Source organism: Lingula anatina, chromosome 3, assembly GCF_051362555.1.
Source record: "Lingula anatina isolate TDL-2025a chromosome 3, LinAna3.0, whole genome shotgun sequence".
Taxonomy (NCBI): domain Eukaryota; kingdom Metazoa; phylum Brachiopoda; class Lingulata; order Lingulida; family Lingulidae; genus Lingula; species Lingula anatina.
The window spans coordinates 6869174-6897072 of record NC_141769.1 but is presented as its reverse complement, the minus strand read 5'-3'; the positions used below and the strand labels follow the sequence as shown (position 1 = coordinate 6897072).

Genomic DNA, 27899 nt, shown 5'->3' with positions numbered 1-27899 from the left:
TGGAACTCACAGACAGCAGACTGAGGGACAGTTACCATACACGGTGTAGGATGCTTACGGACCCAGGGGCGGAACTCACAGATAGCAGACTGGGGGACAGTTACCATACACGGTGTAGGATGCTTACGGACCCAGGGGCGGAACTCACAGATAGCAAACTGAGGGACAGTTACCATACACAGTGTAGGATGCCTATGAACCGAGGGGCAGAACTCACAGATAGCAAACTGGGGGACAGTTACCATACATGGTGTAGGATGCATACAGACCCAGGGGTGGAACTCACAGATAGCAGACTGGGGGACAGTTACCATACATGGTGTAGGATGCGTACAGACCCAGGGGTGGAACTCACAGACAGCGGACAGAGGGATAGTTACCATACATTAATATAAGATGATGGGAGGCCCACGGGTGGAACTCGCAGATAGCAGACTGAGGGGCGGTTTTTCTAAAAGATCTTTCCTGAGAAATGCACTGTTTCTTACTCTTAAATCCAGAGAAAATACCAAGCTTAGCTTGTTTGCCCCAGTCTGATGTAAACAGCTCCAATGCCATTTTCTATGATAAAACTCCCTTTTTCTAATATATCCCATGTGGGAAATACATAGTTTTTGCTCTTACATTTGGGAAAAACAGTCTTAGCTTGTTTGCCCCAATCTAATGTTAACTATTCCATTGCTATTTTCTAAAATAAAAATTCCCCTTTTTTAAAAGATATCCTCCCCTGGGACAAACACTGTTTCGTAAGTACTCTAAAATCCTGAAGAAAGCCCACACATAGTTTGTTTGCCTCAATCAAGAGTCTTCCCCTGTGCAGAGTCTGTCTAATTAACACCCAATATAAGCAGGTGGACCAGCGGGATCATACCCTACGTGTAAACTCTCTAATCAAACTTATGATGTTTATTGTTTGAAAACACTTTCTCCTGAGCAAATGTGTACACTGGATTCAGTCAACATTTACACAGTAGTTCACAAGTTAATATACAAGATGGGGATCTATCCGCACTCCTTAAGTGTGTGCACAGTGCCTCATATATTTTTTATCTAACAAAGTTAATCAATGGAATTTGTTTCCAAGAGAGAATGAATACTTTGGATAGGAGAGATATGTAAGGACACGGCTAAAGTGGATACTTCTTGTTATTTTTTATGTTTGAAAAGTGGTGCCATAATTTTGTATGCCAGAGTATTAAATTGACTGACTTAACAGTCTTAAGACTTAGGAAGAAACACTTCCCCATTTCGCACTTAGATCAATTTTCACTCGGACTTTTAAACAATTGACTTTGTCTTTCTTACCAGATAAAGAAAAGGGAATTCTAGACCAAATCTTTAAACTTTTAGAAGGTTACTTTTTGTATAGTGGTGATGCCACACATTAAATGGGAATATCAACAATGCCTTAAATCAATCATTTTCTATTAAACAGATACTCAAGATGAAGAAGGAGTCATTCTAAACCCAAATCTGTAAAATATTACTCATTCCTCTTTGTTTTATGATGCTATCCTATCATACAATAAGGGGTAAAAATCAACAACAATAAAAAATGAAATTCAAAACATGAAATGATGTGTTTAAAACTGTGTTATGTTTATAGCCTTTAATTTGGCAAAAAAAGTTCACAGAAAATGTTTCAACATGTTTCTAACATAAGGATCATGACAAAAAAGGGTTTCCACAATCTCTCCCCCAAAGCAATTCTCACTTCTGGGCGTGATCAGATATCATGAAAGGTTACCTATGGGTCACAAGAATCAAAAATTGGTCTTTTTAACATAGCCCGCTTTCTAATACCTTTCTCTGACTTAATTCAAGCATCACAATTAAACTTATTGCAGGTTTTTAATCAAGTCCATAGGTGTGGGGTTGGGATGAAAGAGCCACCCTCTTGGCCAAGAAAGGTCCACTATGAATCAAAATTTGATCTAAGTTCTATGGTGTTTCTCAAGTTGGGTAATAAGATGGGGTAAAAAGGTCCTCTTTTCAGGTAAAAAAAAAACTTTTCAAAGTGCTGTCCAAGGGCATGTTTGTCAGCTTAGCTGCACACAAGATATGTGAAAAAACTGCCCTAATGCACATATATTTTCTTATGGGTATTGTCTGCAGGTGTTCTCTGTTGTCCATACATACAACAGTGATCACACTGAAAATTTTATACAAAAATGATCTTCATTTGTCACTCTTTTTGGCAATTTCAATTGTAACGCAGACTTAGGATGTTTTTTTTTTCATATTTCATGATGTAAATGAACCATAAAAAATCTCCAGCCCTTTATGGACACCTTTTGATGCTCCTCAGCCAAGCCTTAAACTGCAGGTGCTACATTTTTATACAGTTTTTCCGAGTCAGATAAAAATATTTTTAAAAGCAACAGATTCTTGCCTAAACCAACTTGAATGTGACCTATTAGAAATATCCACCCCAGCAAACTTGTGCATCTAAAAAGTGCTTTAAAATAAGAATAAGATGAGACAAAAAGAACAAGTTTTTTTCTTGATGTTTTCCTCACTCGATTCCATATTTTCAATCTGAGACCTTTTTTTAAAGTATCCTCCTTAGCAATGCCAGTGCACTATTGGCAGTATCATACACTGAAGAACTATAAGAGATCTTGTAAGTAGGAAGTCACTTTTATACTCTACTAACAGATTGATGCATCTCTGTCTTCTGTATTATAAAATATCAGAACAACAATACATGTGTCACCTGCTGTAACTTAATATGTACAGGTGCAGCACTTTGTGGCTGCTGTTTTAACGGAAAAACATTATCTTTAAACATGCTCTTTGGGAGACTTGTTTTGCAAAAAAAAAAATGTGGTTAAATATGCTGCAGTCTTTTTGGTGCAAAAATATTATATTGTGTGTTCATTCCTAGACTTAAAGTAAATTGCCAATGTAAATATATAATTTTGATAACTTTTGCTTCCAAAACATAATATATAGAGAAGAAAGTCTTCCCAATTTATCCAGAGATCAAGATATTTGTGAAAAATTTATTTTAAAAAATTCCAAGGGGTCATGCTTCCCCTCCCCCGACCATCCATACAGAATTGTGCCCCTTCAATGCTTGCACTTACAGCCAGGTTTATCAAAAACAGCTCCAATTCTATTTCTGAATATCATTATTACCCCTTATTGTCATTTAAGGGTTTGACTTTTTCAAAAAAAATCTGAATACAACTATTTTTTCATACAGAATTTTAAGGTCCACTTGCTGACTGTGCTATTTGAGTACTAATTAAGGTATGCTGAGCTTAAATTGTTCAGAATAAAAAACTACTTTTTTAATCAGTGCAAAAAATATATTGAGTCTACTTACATTTGTAGTAGTTGTGCTCACTAAATGTCCTTGGTATCTAGAAATCCTCAGGCAAGATTCTTCAATGCTAAAACAGCAAATTCTCTTCAGATCTTCAAATCTGAAAATTGAAACAAATCAATATGATCAAAGTCATGAACCCCAAGTTTTTTTCTTCAGTTTTTTTCTTTTCTTGTATATTGCATTCAGCCATGAGAGTGTCTTGTATATTCACAAGTAACTAATGCCAATTAAAACCCAGAGATGAAAGCTTGTCACTGAAAATGTAGGTTAAAAATAAAAGCAGTTAATTATAATCAATCCTTGCATAAAATTCATATTACTTACAACTAGTGATACAAGTCACTTCAGGCAGCATGCTCTTTTTGATATTTAAACATGCGCCTTGTCGGTCAATTAAATAAAGACAATCAATATGTTCTTGGTTGCAAGTTGCGCCAAACATGTTCTCAATTTATGTAACACCTCATGTTGACTCCCAATTAAAATGTGATGAAATAAGACAGAATATTAAAGAAAATCAATCCAGTTATTTGGGAAAATATTTGGCAAAAATCAAGCCAATCAAGTCAGTGTTGGTGTGAAGAATACAATATATTATAATCAACATAAAAGGATGTAATAGTTTAATAAAACCACTGAGATGCTAACACTGCCAAATATTTCTTCTATAAATCTGACACAAAAGTCAGATTTAATTAAATATACATTTAAATTACAAAAACCATATTAACACTCCTTTTTGGCACAGATGCCCATCCCGTGCATTTAAATCTTTATTTATTAATTTTGTGTTGATGAAGTTATTTTAATATCTTTGTGAAAATGATGTCTCACGCCATTAATGACCCAGTGCCAAATGTGCTTCGCTTATGTCACTTTGAGAGGTCACATAACAATATGCTCAGGACACAGAGCATAACCTTTATCCTGCAATCATAAATTTATTGTCATGTTTGATGAGGAGTGTGTGTGTGAGTCTGTGTGGGAGGGGGGGGGGGAGGATGCATTGAAGAGAGAATGAGAGAAAGAAGAAAAGAGGAAGGGGGAGGAATGAAAAGCTGTGCATAAAAAGAGTAGAAATGAAAATGTCAATTTATGCTGGCAAAAAAAAAAAAAAAAAAAAAAAAAAAATAGAATATTTATCTTTCAGTTCCATAGATGATCTCATACAGTGTACCCAAGGCTGCCTTTAATCAGGCATGGCACAAACGGAGAGTAAAAGTGATCAGAATACACCTCAAGTTCCTGAACTCAGATATATTTGCAGCTTGCCATTTAGATAATTTTACCTTGAAGTTTGTCCAAGACACAGATAAATCACAGTATTGTACTGAACACATATGAAACTTGGGTGCATTCTACTATGTACTTTTATAGGTAAACTAGTAGTTAGGGTCCCTCAGCACTTAAAAAAATATATCTTAACAGCCTGAAGATTTTATTATTATTTTTTTAATTGCATGTTGCATTTTAATGTGATGCAGACGTAAAGTTGAGATTTTAATCACAGCCTGTTGGTAAGATAATTAGTCTACACATGTTCCAGCAGTTAATCATCTTAATCTTGATTGCCTTAAATCATGTTGTTATTTTCAGTATCATTGAACATACAGAGACATTAACCCAACACCTTTGTACCTATCACCCTCTCTTTTCATTACCCTCATAAGAATATTTGTTTCATGATATTTTATTATATTTCACCTGACCTTCACCTTGAATATCACCTTGACCTTCATAATCAAATTTGATATTCTACTCATATATCAATCATACCTTATGACTAATTTACATATAGGCCCATATGCAAGTATTTTATGCAATAAACATTTAATATGGGCTCATGCATTATTTTGATGCATTTTTACAATAGTCCCACAGAGATATTTAATGTACATGCACAACAAGTCAGAAGCAATTTTTTTTGTAGAAGTGTTTCAACTACTCTAGCATGATAATATTATCCACTTTTCACAGATCCACAGGTTATAACTGTGCTCTCCAGAGATGTCTGAAAAAAGCTCTTGTATTCAAAATATTTTCCAGGAAACATTCACAGGCAACTAGAGTGCTGCTTCATGTTATTCAGTTTCGCTAATTTCTAGGAACAGTGCGTTAAAACGCATTAGGCAGATTGGAAATGTGAATGACACTGACTTTTTAGCATTGTATTTCCACTGACTGACAGATCAAAAATGGTTTTGCATGACAAAGTCAGTGTAATACATTGTATATGATTGGTTTCCACCAAAATGAGCTGTTATAATCACAACTGGCTGAATATATTTCTAGGCTCCATGGGGTAAAGGGAAGGTGGATATCCACAAAATTACTCTTTGTGACATTGGCGCGCTATGTTAACAAGAATTCTTTTAAAAATAATAAATTTCAGAACCAAAATGCAATTGAACATCTTGGTCACATTGGATTTCTGGTGGTTCCAGGATTTTGCTAGAGGGCACAAGAATGAAAAAATTCCAACCTAAGCAAGGCAAATATAAAACAGTAGACAATTTTTACCCTAATACAATGTTTAGGAAGAGATGAAAACTATTTCTTCCTGAGATTGGTCCAAATATGGTTCACATATGAATGGTTCTGTCCAGCTTCCTCATTGGAGAGTGGTATTAAATTTTGATATTAATTGCCACCCAAAAACTTGTCAGTGTTGTGCTACATGTAGATTCTAAATGTGGGCTGCACTTATGGTAAAAAAAACTCTTTACATTATGTAAGTGCATCAGTTCACCTGTATGTAAATGTCATATCATACTAATTAAATTTTACAATGTTCTTTTTAACATATTTGAAAATGTGTTGAAATATTTCCCATCTCCCATACTCCCCCTCCCCCTCACTCTCTGCTCATATTGGAAATGATATTCACTCATCTGTATACTAGTACTGTGTAATTAATGTCATCAACCAACATACTGCAAAACATTTCAACTTTGAAAATTATTAAATTTTCCCCCATCTGTCAAAGCCCCCTCCCCCCCCCCCCCCCCCTCCTACTGGTGCTTATATCCCCAATAGCAGAAACCCAATCTATTTAAAGCTTGTGAGTGCTCCTACTTTCATAGTGTGCTAATCAAACCATTTGGAACAGAGCCTTTTTCATCATCAGTCCTGCAATTTTGCCAACAACAAGGAACGTGAAACATACGTTTCCACAATACACGAGACAATATGGTGGTACATTAATTTGTTGAGCCTCAGGCGAAGTTTCAAATACTATTGAAATTTAATTGAAACAATACGTAGTATTCAACCACTCTGCATATGAGCAACCTACATGAGAATATACTTACTAATCACCATATGCTGTCTCTGTTTTTGTCATTTTTTGACTGGGAAGTGAATTTTCATCTCCACTGAAATCCTTTTAGTTGAATGAACATGGTCTATTCAGTCCTTACTGCAGTCTGGGTAGCCCATGTGACACAGCTTTATAAACTTAAATACAAAAACCTCTTCAGTTAACCATGTGCCTTTTTTAAGCCAAGAACATCACTCCTTACCTAACGGATATAAAACCCGTGGATGCCATCCATAGTGAACCCAAACGAGCTCAGTTTTCTTTCATGTGCGTCCATGTATCATGGTCGTCACTCCTTCCTCTATACATATATTTTCTGCCAACTCCGCAGCGCTCTCTCATCATCTAAACTTTGATGGCTGTATAAAATGTAGCGTGCCCATTATGCCTACACAGCTCCCAGGGCCCTGTTTACCACAATGAGGGACCGCACACAGCAGGGCATTTTTTCATGTGATTCATACAAATCCAAGGCGTAATGACTCGTAACAGGGCCCCTGGACTGTATTTTGATGATTTCAGTGAAAATCAAAGCATTTACCATGATATGATGTGCATAAGCGCTGGGGTCACTTGGGTGCATTGTAATAAACAGAGATAGGTACAATCATTGATATGCTAGACTTGACGGAAAAAAGCAACTGTCAGCCTTTGCTCACTGGCCTGTTCAGTAGCCATCACCCAGAGAGCAACAGATGGATGGCTAGAATGATTAAATTGAAATTGCTATAGCTTTTGTGAAATATCGTAGCAATAGGGGTTGCCAAAGGGGAGGCACATTAAATATCAGTCTGTTGTAATGTGTTTTATGGTTCGAATGGTATTTTTTTATTCATCAGGCATTACTCTTTCCATGGAAGGATTGGTCTGGGTAATGATAACTGATTTATGTTGTTTTTTTTTCAAAGCTCAAAATGATCTGGCAATTACTTGTAGTAGCAGAATATAAATATTGGAGCCTTGTGCTCTCTGTGGTTATAATTTTTCAAGCTAATTTCTTTGTTGAATCAGGACTTTTAATCAAAGCAGAGGAGCTGGCAAAGATTTAAGAAAATTTTTCATGTTCTTCAGTCAATGTACATCTTCAACATACAGCGAAGCACTTCATAAATAGTGTTAGTTCAGCAGTTACTTTAATGGCAAAATCTATCGGTTTTAAAATTTTGAAGAACACTGTAAGTCCCACTTAGACACTCTCTTAGTAAATTGTCTGGTAAAATGTTTGGATGCTCATTAAACTCAGTGTATGAAAAGGATTTATTGCTCTTGTATGTTTTAAACAAAGAATATTTAACATCTTTGACTCAGAAATTGACTGCAACTTGTAAATGAATTTGTCATTTTATATCTATTTTTTTTTCTTGGTACATATCCTTTATGCATAGCACATTCAGCAAGGAATCCTTGAAACATTTATATTCCTTTTCTAAGGTTGATATATAAATAAATTTAAGACTTCTAAATTTTCAATTGAATCACTTTATCTCTACTCAAGTTACATTTTTTCTTTTATATCACTCATAACCATGCAGTGGCTGTAAGATTTTAAAGTCGTGAAAAATTTTGTCAAATTAATTTGAAAACTTTACATCTGGACTTATTATTTCTTTCATGAAATCTGCTATGACCATTCTGTTTAACCAAAAGAAAAAATCACAATCACAATAATGTTACAACATTTTATCTTCATGCCCCATGCCTTTTAGGAGTCGAGTGATAGAAATAACTGTTAGCAATGATCTGAGATATTTTGATGCTCTCGTCTCCTGGAAATTGCCCCTCCTGTTCTCCTCCATGCAGCTGCTCAACTTCTAGAGTCTAGTGTACAAAAACGTTCTTGACTGATTACAGCACTTAAATATGTAGACTGTATTCGAATCATACGTGCTGAAAATAATGTAGATCCATCAAGCAGATATGAATATGACAGTTAACATTATAAAAACTTGTTATCAGTCATAAAAAGACACCTCATATCAGCAACCAAGGTTAACCATTTTTTACCGCAATTTTTCCATTTTTGGTTGACGTCCCAAACACCATGCTGATAATGGTATTTGTTTACTTGTTTATTTTGTGTATTCCTCAAGGGTAAGCGGGAACTAGCTCAGGTCACAGGCTTCCCACCAAGTGGTATGGAGTGTGCTGCAAGTGCTTAGGGCAAGCTAGATGCAAATCAAAAGTGATAAAAATATATCATGTTGATGTGGTTAATATCGTATCTCTTATCTTCCTCGTATGGAGATGAGGTCTCTGATAACTGTGCTCCTCCGTGTGTAATATCTGTGTATCTTGCGCTCTTATTTTGTTGGTATCACAACTCCTACGATTCCTCACAATAATGGGAAGGTAATATTAAGTAATATCTGTAATCAGTGTTTTTATGCAATTATTGATCTGGTTACATAGGCACTTTGGACATTGGAAAACTCCATGCATAAAGCTGTAATTAATGTATCCCTGTTTAACAAAAGCATTCGTTTTTTTTTTTTTTTTTTTTTTTTTTAATCCTTGTATGTCAAAATAGCCAAATCTATAGCAGCTTCAGTTGTAGATCCTATAAAAGGGAAATTTAGGGCAAAACATTTTCTTTTGAAAAAGGGTAAAAACTGCATATCAGCTTAGTTTTGTCTGCCAGTAAACTTTCTGATAAGTAAAATCAGTTGAATAATAAGTAACTATTTATTCTTTTATTATTTATTTGGTTATGTTTAATGCATTCCAAACATGCTGGAAGGTCAAAATAAATTTCATCTGAATAGTACAAGTACATTGCAGATGTTTTACATTGTTTGCTTTGAATTGAAGCTTTATCCCTTGAATTAAATTGTACAATGCTTGTATCTTTTTATCCACCTGCAAGTGCAAAACAATTACAGTCCCTTTCAATTAAATTTTTTCCCTTTCACTTCCTTGTTCCATTTCTCTCATCTTCAATAATTCACAATGTTCTGTCATCAAATGAATTATTCCTTTTGTCATCTTGTTCTCCAGCTCGTAAGTGCAAAATAATCATGGTATCGTTTTACCTTTTGTTTCCACTAATCATTACCCTCAGTACTATGTGACACCATATTGCTTTTACAGCAATTAGAGGCCATGATAAATTCATTTAAGGATGTAACGTGGAACGTTACTTCCATAATGATCAATTTTATATATCAACAAGTGTTCCGTACATTGATCTATGATAGAACATATCTGCTTCAATTTCATGTCACACAAGCTTGATATTACTGCCCAGACAAACTTGGTACAGCTATATGTGCCCTGAATTTAGGTCTCATGTACATGTATGTCAGCTGTTACATTTTTTTAAAATCTCAATCGACAAATATGACAACTTAAAATTAAAGAAACATGCACCTCATCAATCCAAAACTCAGGGAAGGTTCATTTTCAGATCAATGTATTAGGAAGAAACTGTCTCAGCTGAAATGCCGTACAAGCTAGCAGACTAATTATGAACAAACCTAATTAATTTAAGTATCTGAGACATAGGTTCTGTTTGCAAAGGGCAGGTTTGTAGACTTACAAACCCCACTCCAACTCCGACTCTTTTCACATTGTGCAATAGACTATGCTGTTTCACACCCTTGGGAGAGATAGAAAACTTCATAGCCTGGCTATTACCTAACTCAAAATCACCTAAACAGAGCCCTTATGCTCGACATGATCTGACATCGCAAGTTAACTGGATTTGCATGGATTCATTTTGATTGGTCCAAACAGTTGTAAGCAACCTTGTGAAAGGCAGTGCCCCCCCCCCCCCCCCCCCCCCACACACACACACACAGGGTAATTACATGGAAAAGGACCAGTCACACTGGTGTGATACAGAAAACTGTACCACTCTATGTGAAATGGGTGCACCTCAGGTTCTGTGGTCTCAGGCAACATACAAATAGATGTACATGTATCTGGCTCTAAACTAACATTTCTCTATTTACAACCATTTTCAACGAAGTCAAAGTATATATGTTATTAATATTTCAATCCTGTATACTGGCTTTTAGGCTTTGAAGTCTCAATTACTGTGATTGATTAATTACTGTATTTGTTTTTTCTGCATTTAGGTTCAATGTAGGAATAAAACTGTAGGCAGTTGTAATGATGTCAATAATCAGTTCGTAGAATTTAAAAGCAAGAAAAAAATGCACTCCCATCCTTTAATAATAAATCTTAAAGAATGGGAAACCTGATCAAACTCAGATAAATTAAAAATTTTAACAACAATGTATTTTTAACACAGCCATAACAGTCAACGTTACTACTTCATTTTTGTATTTCCTAACAGCATGCAACGACTACCTTACTTACCACTGAGATAGGCAGCTTTGTTGTGTATCATTGCACACAGAATGGCACGAGAATAAAAAAACATAAATGGATCTTTTGACAGACATTTTATGTTCAGAGAATTCATGCATGTAAAAGCCTGGATACCTTTACACAATGACTCCGGAAACTCCGATTGTGTTTTGACTGCCATTTAGGCTATGGAAATTTAGCACAGATGAAGACAGACATTATGTTTTATTAAATGCCGATAGTTTTGGTATCTTAAAAGCCAATTATCGAGCGAGTGCCATATCTTACTAATTGTCTAGGTCTAGTGATTTTGTTGGGTTTGATTTCTTTTTTTTAAGGTTTGCTTTTCCTCAATCATTCCCACTGCAATTCTACCTTGTCCTCAGAATGCTAAACTGCACAGCATTTGATTTTTTCAAGTCCATCTTTCTCTCTCTCTCTCTCTCTCTCTCACACACACACACACACACACACACTCAAATGATGAATAGCACTATTTTTAGAGATATTCCAGGCTAGGGGAACCATCATTACAGCAGGCTGGATCGAGCAACGCAAGGCAGGCAAATTGACAGTTTCATTATAGAAGGTGACAAGTTGCAGGGCGTTCTCAACATTACTAGGCATCAACTGGATGCCAGTATTATTAAAGCGTCCTATGAATCATCTCCGCAGAATACACAAAAGAGGAGATACCAGAGAAAGAGGAATCTGTACACCACCCTTTCAAGAGAAATTAGTTTCTTTTGATACGCCAAAAAAAGGCACAACAATGCTGGGTCTTCGTATAGCATTACACGTTTCTCTCGACTTTGGTGCACAACAAAAGAACAGGGTGTAAACGATAGCGGTTTCTACAGTGACTCTCACATCGCATTTTACTCAGCCCATTAGGTCTTTAAGACGTTGTATGAACTGATGATAGCCCACTCAAGAAAAATCAATTTCATTTTCTGCAGTGGGAAAAAAGGATTGAAAGAATAATGAATCTGGGGGCTCTTGCTTGGTTGCATCCTAACAGACTGTAATATTACTAGAATCAAAACATTGTGGGATTTCTCTGGAGAAATGAGACAGTATTAGCGGTGTTATTGCGAGGTCACGAAATGAAGGTTGGTGCAAATGAGCAAGCTGGCATGTCGTGGTCTTTTTTTCTGAATAGTTGGGGACAAAATTAGCCCAGGGACCTTTTTTCATAAATGAACTTTTAAACTCTAAAATTGGGCTAAACTTATAGACCAAAATTTCAGCTGAATTTGACCCAAAATAAATCAGTAGTAGTCCAATAAATGAAATATAAATATAGCGCCTGTTTTATGGCATTTAGAAAAACTGTTAATGTTTCTGACCAATACTTACATTTTTTGAAGTAAAATGCAATGAATTTATTCAGAAAAATCAAAGTGGACCAAAGTTTTTGTCAAAAAGTTAAAACGTATGTTCTTTTATAAAAACAGCCCCATTTGCATGCTGTCTACAGTGGTAGGTCAAATGAGACACTGTCTCCAGAAATCTCCTTCATCAGAAATCTCCTTATGCCATGACAGAAAAACAAGTTGAGAAATATCAAAACATGCAATCTTTAAACAGTGTGCAGCCATTTGTGTAAGCAAAACACATCTCATCCTGGAAACATGTCACAGACTTATCAAGTGTGAAATGCTCCTCTTTCCAATTGCTTATCACTTACAAACACAATTCAAGATAGAATTTGCCACTGTTAATAATCACGTTTTTAGTTCTCTTGCTGTAGGAAAAAATAGGGATCGTTTTACCAATTTCGTATCCCAAATGTCAGGATTTTCATTTGTTTTTCTGCAGATCGACTTTTAACAAGTAACAAATACTATCGCTTTGATTGCACCTTGAGGAAATTACACTTCATCCAATCAAAATCTAATCCAACATTCCCATTTATTCATCTGTGCTACCACCTTCTTAAATGAGTGATCTACGTTTAATGAGATACCCTACTCCTCTTCAGGGAAATCAAGTTACCTCTTAACATGAACACCCACAATGCCTGAGACGATGATTGAGAAACCGTCAAATGTTACAAACTTAACAAGGTTGCACTTAACAGTGGTCATTGGCCGAGTAACAAACTAAACATTTAAGCCTAGTAGAAACATGTTTTACAATAATATCCATTGTATTTATGTATGTTTTTATAATAAAATCTGCTAGTGATACATGAAGAATTTTCAGCATAAAATTTGATGCTGTTATACATGTAACAACTTTACCTTTGTTTAAAGACCTTTGTAATTCTTTTGCCACATGTATATTAGAAGTTTTTCTTGCTGTTGACTTAGAGAGAGATCTCGAGTGATGCTTTTCAAATTGATTTGGCTCAATTTTTTCATTTGACTATAAGAAAGTTTTTGAAGCTAACAATTATGCCATATTTGACCAAGATTTTGTACATTATTCAGTTTACATTGCTTTATACTCTCAATCTAATTATTTATTTATTTATGCCTAGTTTGACTGAATTTAATATACACAACATATAAAGTGAGCACTGTATGAAAATTTAACAAAAAACTGCACTTCTTTGAAACAAAATAACCCAATACTAGTGCTAGCTATTGTCACAAAGATTACAATCATACTGACTAAAACTATGACCATAATATCTTTAGGAAGGCATCTTCCTCACTCTCACCAATGTCAGTCAAGAAATGTTTAATGGGATTTTCAATTATCTTTGCAGCACTTGCAGTGCTTTTAACTTAATAGAAGCAGTTCAGCAAAGTTACCCTGGAAGATTATTTTAACAAAAAAACTGAGCATATTAAAACCAAGATGAACAATATAATCTTTACATTATTTTAAATTTCCAACATATTTTTCAATACATATGTTACTTTAATGCAAAGACTAACTTAATTCAGATGTGTTTACCCACTAGGATAGGTTATATGTTGCCAGAACTTTCGTGACTTCATTATAAAACAATTTGAGTTGTCATAGCAAGCATATTGCCTGTCTCATAAGCTTTCATGTCAAATGAGTTTTATGCAAAAAGAACAGTCGTTCATGTTGCGTCATATTTAAATATCTGTGTGCTACTTAGACAGTCAACCACAATCTTGATTGTTTATAATAAGTGATCCTAACTTCATGAAGTAGCCAATTAACTGGATCAAAACTGCAGAACTCTGATGTAGATTTTACTCTACTACTGTCATTATTTATTTTATATAAGGGAAATAGCCAAAACAAGCTTTTGTTTTTCTACTTACGTTAACAATATTAGACTTGCCTTAAGTTTGACTCGGTGATTAGTTTCAAGCTTATAGTACATGTAGCCATTCAGCTCATAGATGATTTTATTATTATTTTTTAATTAATTAATTAATTTTTTTTGGGGGGGTAGGAATTGAAAAAACAAAATGACAGATCCAGGGCCCTTTCTCCCAAAAAGAAAGATAAGTCTCAGTGTGGGTCACAAAATCCTAATTCACCTACTTAAAAATGACAAACAATCCAAAAGTTTTTTTTTTTTTAAATGTTCAATATCGAAGATGGAAAGAGAGGGTTAAAAAAATAATAATTTGATACCCCTCTTCTTCAATCCTGGATCTGTCAGTGTCTTTATGTGCAACTCTGCAATCCAGATAATGTGAGAGATCCATTGTGCACTGCCCTTTTCATGAGGTAACATCCAGACACAGTTTTGGGTTGTCAGCAAAATAAAGAGGAAAAAAAGTGGCCTTACAACTGGAGATCGGGCACCACATGAAAAGGTAGAAAACTGCTGAGAAAAAAGGAGGATTTTTTTATTTAAATCTGAAAAAAACAACATGTCTGAACTTCACAGAACGATGTTGGCACTGAATACGTGCAGTTAGCACTGGTTTGTGATGGTACGTCATCTTTATGTCACACCCGACACTCCTATGCAGGTAGCTTAATAATCCAACTTGAACAGTCTATTATCTCCATTATTCTACTTTTTGTGTGTATTATTCAGAACTATACCAGCAGAAATCCAATGGTCTTTATTATTATTACATACAAGTAAGTATATGCCCTTGACTATATTCAATATATTATACAAAAATGAAATGCAGTCTAAAGTTATGATCATGTATGGTAGCATCTAAAATTTTCATTAAATTCCTGGTATAATTTCAAGTGCAAAATAATATTTTTTCCAATTCTGATTCCTCATCAGTTTGAATGCAAACAAGTGATGCTGCTAAAACAGACAGCATACAACAGATGTTGAAATTAGTTTGTATCAAATGTTTTTCATCAGAAATTATTTTGGCAAGAAGTAGATGCCACATTGTCAACACGACAGATTACAAGATGTCCATAACTTAAGTTTACCATATAATAAACAATACAGCAACAACAATAGTGAATCAATAATCGAAAATGAGTTGAATACCCGTAAATGTGTGAGTAAGCAACCATATGGATACATAGTACTTGTCTTTAAAAGGTCTCTTCATTCTATATTTATCTTTTTCCTCTCGTTTAACCTTTTGTGTACGAGACAATACGAAACATATTCAACAAACATGCAACTGTGCATGCCAAATGGTCAAACGTCACTTTTTATAAAAATGAAAATTAAAAAAATACTAGAATTTATTCTTATGAAAATGATAAAGATGAGCTGGCATAAAAGTTCATGTAATGTACATGTCAGGTCTGAAACCAGCAATTACAATTTCTGAAAAATTAGACTTCTTTTACCACTTAAACTTACCTACCTGTGATTCTGTACTGACACAGAACACAAAAAAAAAACATTTAGTTTCCAAGAAACCTCCTTTCCCCTACACCCCCCCTACTCCACCCAACAGACCTACAGTACATATACATATTCTTCCTAATTTTTTTCTATCCATACTAAAATCCCTTGGCTGGGTTTTATCCTTTTTACCTTCAGCGGCAGTAATATGTGCATGATTTTTGCTTAAGCAGTTTGTAGTAGAAATATATATGTTTACCTTTCCTTTAATTATACTTGGTCCACTCTAGTTTCTACATTGTATTCCCTCTTTCTTTCTCTCTCCCTCATGTGTTCCCTGCTGATGACCACTTTGTTCACATATAATTACAGCAAAGGTTCTGACCAGTGCTAGTGTACAGATCTGTCAATACTGACCACTACACTGCATGGTCAGCATTGGTCACTACTAGTACATATAAGATATGAGGTATGCTCTCTCTGTGTTAATGTGCTCACAGCAAGAGGGACTGACCACCCTACAGCAACACTAATTAAATAAGTGTGTATGGACATGAGTGGGCACCAACTGCGAGGAGGAACCCACATGTTTGGACACACTACAGGTAGAGAAAACTACAGCCATGCACCACACCTTAACTCTGTGCACAGAAGAGGGCAGCTGTGCATGGTGGCTTCAGCCGCATTCAGACCTCGCCTATTCAAGACCATAAACTGTCCCTAAATGTGGCGTCAGGATGGGGAATGAAAACTCCAACATATCTGGGATGTTGCAATAATCTGACCATTAACTGACATATTTTAGGCTGATTTTCAGTCCACTAGAGTTGTGGTCTAAACACACATTTATATATGTTAGCCAGTGAGGTTGTGTTTTGGGATCTGAAAAGTCAAAGACCAATTAAAAGATAAGCTAATTTGGGGAACAGTGCTTTTAAACCATCTAATTTAAAAAACAGAGTTTTTTTTAGATTTCAGCAAGCAATTCACTAATAAATGTTCTTATCAAGTTAATTAAAAGAGATTTATGTTTGTTTAAGCTAGTTAATTTATAAGGCTAATTAACAGACATGATATTTCTGAGACAATTAGGCTAATACAGTTATTTTAATAGGAATGGCACTTTGAAACTAGCTTCTCTCTACTTGAGCTATTATCCTTTAATGAACCATTTTTGCTTGTCATTCTACCTCTGTGTTTGTTTTTCTGTTATCATCATTATCAGCTGCCAATCATTAAGAGTATGACAATCAAACATAATGAAATATCATATTATAGATGTTTATTTCAAACCACACTTTAAGTGCCATATATTTGTTTTTAAGGTCTAATTGATATCTCATTAATTAATGGATGGCAGAAATGTAGGACACAAAGACAATGTTTGGCTTCTTTAAAGTAATGAAAAACCTGATTTGTATGTGTGTTTTAGAGTTCATATTTGTAAGCTTAGTTAATTGATCTGATTACACAGGGATCATTTGTTTATTTTACCGAACTCCAATTTGTGCATTAGAAGATTTGACAGTGATGTAATTATTATCTGATTTTGTGTTGCTTGTGCTGTTTGTTGTTTGCCTTTTTATCGAGCATCATGGTGATATTGTTATGTCTGTATCTGATAAGTAATACCATTAATAAACAAAAATATCACATATTTATATTTCAGACATGATCAAAGCATTAGTTTGTTTCATCATCTGATAATTCAAAGATAATGCTACAAAATAATCAATACTCACTACTATCACTTGCAGATATATTTCTCTTTCATACATTCAAGATCAAAGCACCTGATCTGTTAACTGGATCAGATGAAGAATAAATTTATAATCAATATTGTTTATTGTTTCAGACTGATTAGCTTAAGCACTACCAGGCAGGCATGCATGGCTTTTTATGCTTCAGTTTAGTAAGACCTAAAACCAAGCATGGCTATTTCTAAGAGCACTTAACCCCATTCTTTTCCATCAGACTGGTTGCAAGTCTATCTCTACCCTTCTGCCCCTCTATATATTAAAACACAACAATTGTCAACCAAACTGCAATAAACAACCAAAAATTGGATGTTGTTTGTGGTTAAGGTTTTGAAAATTGGAAGGAAAGAGGAATAGGGTCATATGTCTGCGAAAATGCTGAGGAAAAAAAAACAGGCAAATAACAAAGAAATACAGAAGGCATACCACAAATCAATGATATTTTCTAGTTTTGCATGATAACCATGCTGTGTCAAGTATGTCGGGTTTTTTTTTTTTTTTTTTTTTTTTTTTGTTTTCCTTAAACACTGTACTTTCATAATAAATAACCTTCTTTATAAATGTGTTAAAACTACACATACCTTTACACACTTAGTTAAATGCTTGTTGTCTGCAACATCCACTTCTTTGAAAATTTTATCTGAAAAGTATAAAACGAATAGATAGTTAGTCTATGTACACGCATCAAATAGATACCATGTACTGCACAAATCGATGCCACTAACAAACCACAGACATACATTTTTCAGATTTCCCAATAAATATGACTCCAGAAGTGAATAATCACATTTTAGACTAATTATTGATAGGAAGCCAGAAGGTTATCTCGACAAAAAGACAAAGAAAAAAAACAATGATCTAGGGACCAATTAAAACTGATCTGAAGTGCTTTTTCCTCTTAGACCACATTTCCATATAGACAGTATCGGTCCAGGTGGACTGAACCAACTTTGCGATGCCTGTGCAATGACACGCCTCCTCTTGTTTCCACCATACTCATATAATAATCTGCTTAACTCCAGGAGGAAGTTATTATGTTAAAGCTGATTGCAGTCAGCAAGAGTCCCCACAGAGTTAGGTCGATCCATGTAGACTGACAGTGTCTATAGTAATGGGTCCCTACTCTGTCATCAGATTTGTACTCTGTACACTGTCTATATATTTGGATTCACTGATCAATTTCTTTCTGGTATTATTTCATTGCTAATTTATAACATCATCCAAAATATTTTACACATTTTAATAAAGCTATCTTTAATATAGCCATTATGGAACCCCAGGAAATAAAAGAGAACGTGGCATTTTAAACATAACAATAAACAGGCCTACAGCTGGGAATTTTATTTTACTTTTATTGTTTTTTAATAAGACCCTTTTTACCCCCTGCTATGACCTAATATGATAAAAGACATATAACCTAGCTATATTCCTGTATGTTGATCAAATTTTGATTCACACTTGACATTTGCTGGCCGAAGGGCAATTCTTTCGAACCCCCCACCCCCCTCACACACATACACCTGCAAGCCTGATAAAGGCAATTGTTTTGAGAGGGTAATACCATGAAGCTGGATTCCAATGGGCTAACAGCTTATTCTTTTTAAAATCTGTATATGATACATTGTCTCTGAAACTCGGACAAGGAGATTTACATGGAAAAAGTGCATGCAAATGAGAAAACAGAAGCGTTTTCATTACCTTAAAATAATGGTCACTGAAAGAACAATTAAGGATTAAAACATTGAGCAAAATTCCAGATTCCAAAATTCACATGTAAGTACATTTTCCTGTTTTTCAGACTGAAAATCACAAAATGTAAAAACCGAGGAAGGGGAACGCCATATCTCTCCTCTCACATGATGATGGCATATCCCTAATTAGTGTGCAGTTTCCTTTCTAGCCCATGGTCAAGAAATTATTTGGGTCTCAAAAATGTGCCTCTCTTATCATTAAGAGACACTGTGGTCTGGCGACAGGGACAGGTTTAACTGATCTCCTTCAGACAGTGACAGTGTCTGAGAAAAGCTACAATAATTTTCAATTTTAAGCTTGTAGAGGGGGAAGGAATGAACTATCCCTTTTTTCTGTGTCTGGGTCAAATTTGATCTAGGTAAAGGCCCCCTTACACTGGATCCTTTCTGCGTTCTTTGTGCGACCATGAAACTGGCATCGCTGCAGTCGTACATGTAGAAAGCAGGCACAAGCATCTCTCTGGTTGCAGAATGAATGCTTAAGAACCGCCAGCAGTCAGCACATGATATATTATATTTTATTTTACTCTAAAACAGGGCCATACTGCGGGACGCAGAAAGGACACTGTCCAGTATTAGCCTTTTTCATCTTTTCCGGAAATTGAAATTGCATTGTGGGTAGGGGAGCCCTGCTACGTCGAAACACTTACAGCGGTGCTAAAAACCATGGCTGGGTTTATGTGCTTTTTGTCCCGCTACTACAATAACAGTAAGCGAGATCGACACATGAGGTTTAATAAGTTCCCAACAAACCCGTTAGAATGAAAAATATGGTAGAAAGAAAGGAAAATATAGCATGTTTGGATCAAAAGCAGGGCACCGCGTTTGCGCTGAACATTTCGAAGGCGGGAAGAAAAACTATAATATTAGGAGATCAACGCGGTGCTTTAATAAAAAACAGAAATGCTTAGTTAAACAACGAATATAACTAACTATCGGCAAATAGAACTCGGGGGTAAAAAATGCGAGAAAAAAAAACATTATAAAGATTTGAAGAAAAAAATGAATAGGCCGGGGCCTAAAAATTAAGAAAAGACTTCAAGCATGAGATTATGGAAAAAGAAAGTTAAAGCTGTGAAGTTTTACACGGGGATTCTACTTACAAAAAATTCAAGAACTTTCACGCCTTTTTGTGTAACAACAAAGAGAAGGTTTGAAAAGTTTTGTATGTAATATCCTTTGTGTGTTTTATTGATAAGTGATCATTTTAAATGTTGTAGGCCCATCACAGGTTTTAGTCTCTAATAACCCTTAGCAGGGTGGGTTCTATTTTTTAACGTGAGACGTTAATAAAATTTTTATTATTATGCATTCAGTCCCGTATACGTATTACTGATTTGTACAAACGGGGCTCATATTATCAAGATCAACAGAGACATACGAAGAAGAAAGTACATCGGCTCTTGTTGAACGCGTTATCGGCGAAATAAAAAGTTATTTATTTCTGAACTCAATGACAAGAGAATTGGAAAATACAAAAAATGCAGAAAAGCCTTTCTGTAAGCTACACGTACATAATTACATTTATGGTAAAGACAAAATGGATAATAAACATAATCCAACAACGTATTTTGTAAAGTAATACAAATATGCTTAGTATTAAAGTAGGCCTACGTATATTTAACTGTCTTAGATAGTTGAAAAGTATGAAATGTGTGGGAAACACTTTATTTGAATGATTTAATTGTCTGTGATTGAAAACGATGAAAATACGCATGAAAACATTTAAAAATCAAATAATTTGGCCTCTTGCTACAATTTTGTTTTTGTTTCAGTTTGACAAAATTTTCATACTTGTCAGACCGAAAGGCTGACATTTTTTACCTGTCGTAAATTTTGTACATATAGGCCTACTAGAGTAAGACACGGTAAACTTTAATTATCGACTGGGAAAGAGTCGAGAATTCCTGTCTCACCTGTTTAACTCTTAAAAGGTTTTAATTACAGAGGAAAGGTCGTAGTTGTGGCCGCCCGCCTTACCGAACAATTGAACAAGTAACACCTGATGCCTTATCAGGTACCAAACGATTTAATCAGTTCATCGACGAACGATCTGCGTGTCAGTTTTACCTGTATACACAGTAGCTACGAGTCAAACAATGCAGAAAATCTTTTCATTTTATCACTCTAAAAATCTCTTAAGATATCCTTCAAACAAGACATAAAAATCGTAATGAATTGACACTGCCGGTACATGAGGTGATATCGCCACAGCTTGCATATATACATGTACAAAATTGTGAAGACGTAGGCCTGCGCACCTGTCCACACTCTTGAAAGCTGTGTACGAGTCTACTGGCTTTTTTGATTTTATATATAAAAAATAAAGAGTCTCTTTCGCATATCTTTATTATCGGAAGCATTTAAAAGAACTCCGAAGCTTTAGTTCGTCATCACTATTGAAAGTACAGCCAAGGCTCGGACGCTTAGGTGAAGTCTAGTTGTAAAGCGCATCGTATTTAAACTGAGAAAGAAAATATTTAATTGCTTGATTCTCCGTCCAAATAGCTGTTTCTTGCCTACAGTTTACGCATTTCTGTGCTACAGCCACCTTTTTAGTTTGACAGAAAGCCATGCACGCTTCATGCGACCTTTTATATGCGCACCTTGTACATCATCTACACCTAGCATTGCCATGCTGGAAACAGCAGAGGACCACTATGACCCCTGTGGCGCACGGTTCCTGTCATGCTCACTTCGTATTTCCGCAAAAGATGAAAAAGGTCTATAAAGGGGGCTTAAATGAATATTTTATGGTAAAAGATCCACTTTTGGGGCTGAATTTTCTTTTTACACTTGAGATTTGTACATGATATACATCTCCTATTCAAGCCTTTGATGAAGTCTATAAAATTAAATTATTTCTAAATTAGCATCAATGGTAATGCCATGTCACTTCAGTTATCTCTTAAATAACCATATGGTACTAATTGATTTATTCTTTTATCAAACTAAATTATTCATGAAATACTGTTCTCAAGCACAACTAATCTGTGTCCATTCTCTATATATAAGCAAGCAAACATACAAACTAACTAAACAAGTGGTTTATAAACTCATCAATGTAATCACAGTTAATTACTTTGATTACATTCAAGTATGATAGCTAAATGGCAATTATGTATTTTCAAAATATTACATAATTACAAATTATGGCATCTCAAAGCACATTGTCAATGATCAGTATTGCTAATATATAGCACTCATGATGGAAAGGGCCCTGAAAAGGACCAGTGACGAGCCAAGATTTTCTGATGTCTCGACCATGCCAGGATTCCAAATCAATGTTCACAGGCTAACCTATAACCTTATCAACATTATCCTTATTTGCTGTTGATATCTAGTTAAAGGAGTCTTAAAATTTAAAACAAAGAGAACTTCATCCTCCTAACATTATATTGACAAAAAAGTTAATAATTACCAAAGAGGCTAAGCGTTTTTTATCTCTTGAGGCATGGCACTGACCCTTCCTCAACAGAAACAATTTACTTTTTAACATCATTGCACAAGAGATAATAGAATACCTATTTCACCAATACTTTCTGGTGTTAATGATGAATTACTAATAAGTAAGTTTACCTTTCAAAGTGTCCACTCTTATGTGCCAATAAAAGTAACTGTACAAGTTATCACAATGAGATCAGTTATTCAAAGTGCACTGTCTTAAGCCTTTGCTATCCTCGCTTTAGCAACAAGCCAATTATGCACTCACAAAAGGCTTTAAAACAAAGCACAAGCAAGTCCTTTCTCCACGAAGAGCAGGCCGTGAATACAACAAACATTCCTCAGGAAGTGATGTTTATTTGGCCGTGTTACCCAGACCAAACACCATTGTTTTCACAGACTGAGCAAGTCTGTTCAACAGAGCATGAGCGAATAATTGCCATATTGAAAACGGCCTGGTCTCTTATTGATTCTAACCATAATAGGCCATTTAGCATTCCAGGAAAAGAACAGGCGGAAGGGGAAAGGGGTTTGTGCTCAGTGGACTTGAGACTTTCATCCATCGACTTGAGTATTGATGAAAATGAATTTAGACTGACATGGTGTGGTACACTAGCTTGTTATGATGCCGCTTGCGATCTTTGTTCATTGATGGTGTTAGGAACCAGGATCCGGTTTAATGACATCGATATCAATTACAGCAAGGGCAACGCAGTAACAATGTAGGCTGCAGCACGGACTAGATAGTATAGAGCTGCTAATTCTGGGCACCGATCAATCACTACAGCCAGAATAGTGCAATTCTTAGAGTAATCGGAAATGACAGGAAAAATTGAAGCACTTCTCAGCTGAGTTCACTGAACCAAGAAAATATCACTGCTTTTTGCTTTTCAAAAGAAAAAAGAATGGAAAGGAAAGGAAAAAATACACTGAACAAATTTGTAGAATAATCACTGAAAAAGTGCTTTGTTAGTAGTAGTAATTATGTACCATCATAGTGGGGTGAAGTTAATTTACTTGTGGCAGTGGGGGTCCTGTATTAAGTTAAGATATTAAAACAACTTGTAAAACAACCCACCTTTTAAATTGTGTGGTACCGATTACTCAAAATATAACTGACAATATCAGTAGCAGCAGTAAAGTTACATCACAACAGAACCAGAGAGAGGATTTTTTTTATTTTTGTTTAATTATATGCTAATTATCATCATTATTATTATTTTACTTTTCAATTTATTTATTTATTTATTTATTTATTTTGATAAAGTATACTTCCATCATTTTCAATACACTAATGAACAAAATAAAAAAAATGGTGAATTAATTAATAGCGATTGGTGTTTCTAATGTTCACTTTTGTCTGGAGAACCTGCATACAAGTTCATCAAACATTTATTACCATAAAAATAGTTCTTTCTGGTAGTAACTTCTTAAAAATCCTGTAGCCTCCACCAGATCCAGTTTGCATTCTGCACATATAATGTACACTGTATGGACTGTATTAGTTTGGAGAGTGGAACCTTTATGAAGATAGATGCTTATTGAACTTGGCAACAAAGGTAATGATGATTAAATAAACCCCCTACTTTAGGTCATAATCATGTGCCATTGCCAAAGAAGCAATATAATAATCATCCATTAGTCAGAGGCCGAGTGGCACATAAATGTGAAGGTCAGTCTAAATATTGGCAACGAATCCACTTCTGCCAAAATATAACGTGCAGCTACTACTAAATTTACTCTTCCCTTTGTTAAATATATAATTATAGCACCAAATTTATGGCAATTTTAAAGCAGGTTTTGTTCTTGTTTTTGCCCATTGTACACATTCACAGGATGAAGGTGTAGAGGCAAAGATGCTTTTTCCAGGATTTTTAATGATGATGATGATTGCATGGCTTTTAAAAAAGAAGGCATACTGGTACACTACAAACTGTGTTTGCTTGCAACTTGAACTTAAAATTAATTTCAAATGTTTTTGTTTGTTTGTTTTGTTCATAATTTGAACTCCAGTGACAAAAACAGTAAGGTTCATTGGTGTATTTGATACGCAGATTATCGCAAACACTGATTATAATTGCAGATCTAGACAACAGCAAATGTTACTTACATGTACTCAGTATTTCATTTTCATCTGGTTGAACTTCAGTGGAAACTATCCAGGCAAATAACAAAGACAGATGATTCTAATATCCCTGAATCCTTAGAACACGTTAGTTGCACACCAATCTATCAATTTTCTGGATAATACCACATGAAATCATTTTGTACGAGTTATACACGACAGGCATGGCACTGAAGGGCTTCCTTATTTTTTTCTTTTTGTTAAATTTGGTAATTATATATAAATCAATTTCTGGAGTTTCATTTTGGTGCAGGTATTAAGTACACCCGATACAGGAAAGAAAATCTAAGTCTTCTTCCATCAAGTAATTTCCAATAAAGTTAGGTATTTTGTGAGTCCCAGAAGACTGCAATCCAGATTTATAACGTAGTATTGTTTAGATAAAATATCTGTTTAATTTGCCAATACAGTGTTGCACCGGGACTTTCTATCAAAAAAGTCATAAAGAATACATCAGATAACGATAAATGATTGCAATATTTCATAACCGTAATCATTTTAAAATGAGATTATTGAATCTTTCCAGTCTCTGCGTACTTGTGCATTGGAATGGATTACAGAGACAGACCAGCTCCTTAAGCAATAAAAATCCCCATAAAGTCAATATGAATATTTCAAGGGATGCAGACATATGCATTGGGCATGTGAAACACACTTTTTAACGTTTCACATGCTGGAACATGAAATGTGCATATGCGACCCACGTTAAAGTGTTATCCCACAATCCACTTTGACTTCCTATGCTGGCAGCCATTCAGAGGAGAATCTTGTTTTAAATGATAAAAGAATCACTCTAACAAGTCTTTATGATCTTGAAATAAGTTGCCTTGAATTGACAAATTATACAAAAGACTAACAGGTCCAGAGGAGAAGGACATCTTCCAACAGATTTATTCAAAACCATTCTAGATTGTTGCAGGCAGTGAAAGTATTTTAAATGGCGATAGAATTAATAATAAGTTGTTTTGAAATCTTCCTAGTCCACTGCTTTTGACCAACCTCAGGTCGGTAATTGCATATCTCGACAGCTGAGGCCATTACTAATGGGCCATTTCTGTGAATCATTCAGATCTACAAAGTTATTTTTCATCAATATTAGTGGGGGGAAACCAAGGAAGATGTAGACAGTCACTCAGATGTTAGTCACTAACTTGGCAGTTGTACATTTTAATAAGATGGAATATATGTCACGCACAACTATCTGGGGTAGCGCTAGCACTCGCCAATTTAGCCAAATGCTAAAACTGACTTAAATTGGCTAAACAAAAAGGGCTAGATTTGATGAATTTTAGTCAAATTAAAACCATTTTCATAACAAATTGACAAAAAAGTGATAATTTGGCTAAGTGAAAAAAAATTGCTAACGCTATCCCACACTATGACCCCTTCAAATCAGCTTTTTTAATAGAGCACGTTGACAAACACCTAATGTGGATTTCACATGTAAGTAAAATTTATTTTGTTACTATATTTCTGTTGACTTTTAAAAGTGGACACATCTGTCTCTTTGAGTACATTCAGAACAAGTTGATCCATGGACTAACTGATCTGCTGATCAAATATGGCTGACCCAAGCTTGCCCTGTAATCCCCTAAAACATAGACAATGAATAGATTCCCCGCGGGATTACGAGGTAAGCTTTTAAGTGGGTCTGCCATGTTTGATCCACGGATCTGTTAGTCCTCGCACCAACTTTGGTTGTGAATGCGGCCTTTATGACCTATGTACTAGCCATTAACCACATTCTGTGAAGATCCCCATATTTATGAAGATCACATTTCACTTTATTTTCCCAAGAGTTTCTCACCTGTTGGTTCAAGCAGAGGTATTTATTTATTACATAATCCCAGAAATTAATTCCCTCCTGACTGATTGGTTAACTGTCCTTAATTACTGCACTAAAGGTAATCAAGGGCGGAGAAGCTATACAGTGGAGATATACAGGTGCCCAGTTAACTGCTTTAATTAGAGTGTTGGCACACTATTTTGATAAGGTACAGGTACAATACTAGTGTATGAGCAAAGGGCAAACTGAAGGTTCAGCTTTGCAATGTGTCCTTATGATCTATATGATATCTCTGCTCTGTTTTTTCATTGGTAAATTACCTTGCTAGTTAATTTAAGATTACAGGTACCACTCAGTGGCTCACAGAAACAAATGTAGAGAGAAGATGCCATCATCACTAGCTACATCACTAAAAAAAGCATAACATATATTCCATGTGGGTTGAGGGTAAAAACATACAGCTACAGGAGGTGCTTTTTTCAGGTTATCTGACTTCATTCAGCAAGAGTCCCTGCAGAGTTAGATCGATCTATGTTGGATGACAGTTTAATTGGGACTCAGCCCTTATGAAAGCTCTGTTATCATAATCAGTGGGAAGGAGTGAGTCAAGTGCCTCTTTCCCCTAGCTTTATAGGTGTATGTACCCGATCCCTTAACCCTCCCTAAAACAATACTACAACAAGCAATAAAAACATAACAAAAACAAGCAATTTCCTTGCCCATCCAATATCTATCCCTGTATCCAACATATGTGGGTAACCATTAAACTAAAATCATCTATGATTTTTCCTTGCTCCAATCTGTAGTAAAATCATTGACAGTGCCAGGATTTTTAATGGTAATATTTCAGCACCTCCCTTCATGACTGATCACTCCCAGGTGGGACAGGTGAAACTTTTTCTGCAAATTTAACAATTATATAACCAATAACCATAACATTTCTGCCAAACTGTCCTCAAGGCACTTTTTCACTAACTGCACTTAATGAGTATGAAACAAAAAATATAAGCCTGTGCAGGGTTTTTTTGTCACTTGTTTAATTTTTTCACAGCAACTGGAGTTTATCTGCTTTCAATGAACCACACTGGAAATCAAGCTCTAAACAATAAAATGTTTATTTCACGTCTTACTTTATTTAATGCAAAATTGTTACTTGTAACTTTGATCAATTACCCCTGCATGTTACTGGAGACAGGAATACATGCCTGCCCCCCCCCCCCCCCCCCCCCAACGACCACCAAAAAATGAAAGGAAAAAAGAAGCAAGAGAGAAAAAGATTGTGTGGTTGTAAGAGATTAACATTTCTTAATTTCTTCCATGTTCTATGGCATAAACTGGTTATTTAATTCTTCAATAAACAC

At 35.3% G+C, this 27899-nt stretch overlaps 1 protein-coding gene across 6 annotated transcripts in view; it reads right to left on the bottom strand.

The window, feature by feature from the left end:
- LOC106169161 (uncharacterized) overlaps window positions 1-27899 on the bottom strand; it is a 74817-nt gene that overhangs the window by 19517 nt on the left and 27401 nt on the right. For 2 of the 6 annotated variants that reach the window (XM_087009701.1, XM_013548525.2), the window contains 2 exons: window positions 18014-18072; window positions 3332-3431 (listed from right to left, as the gene is read on the bottom strand). The gene's annotated coding sequence lies outside the window, so the exon portion shown is untranslated. Of the gene's footprint in view, window positions 1-3331; window positions 3432-6645; window positions 6816-6855; window positions 7001-15934; window positions 16189-18013; window positions 18073-22762; window positions 23069-27899 lie in introns of those variants that run through there. The other 4 variants (XM_013548526.2, XM_013548528.2, XM_013548527.3 and 1 more) reach the window with 4 other exon arrangements.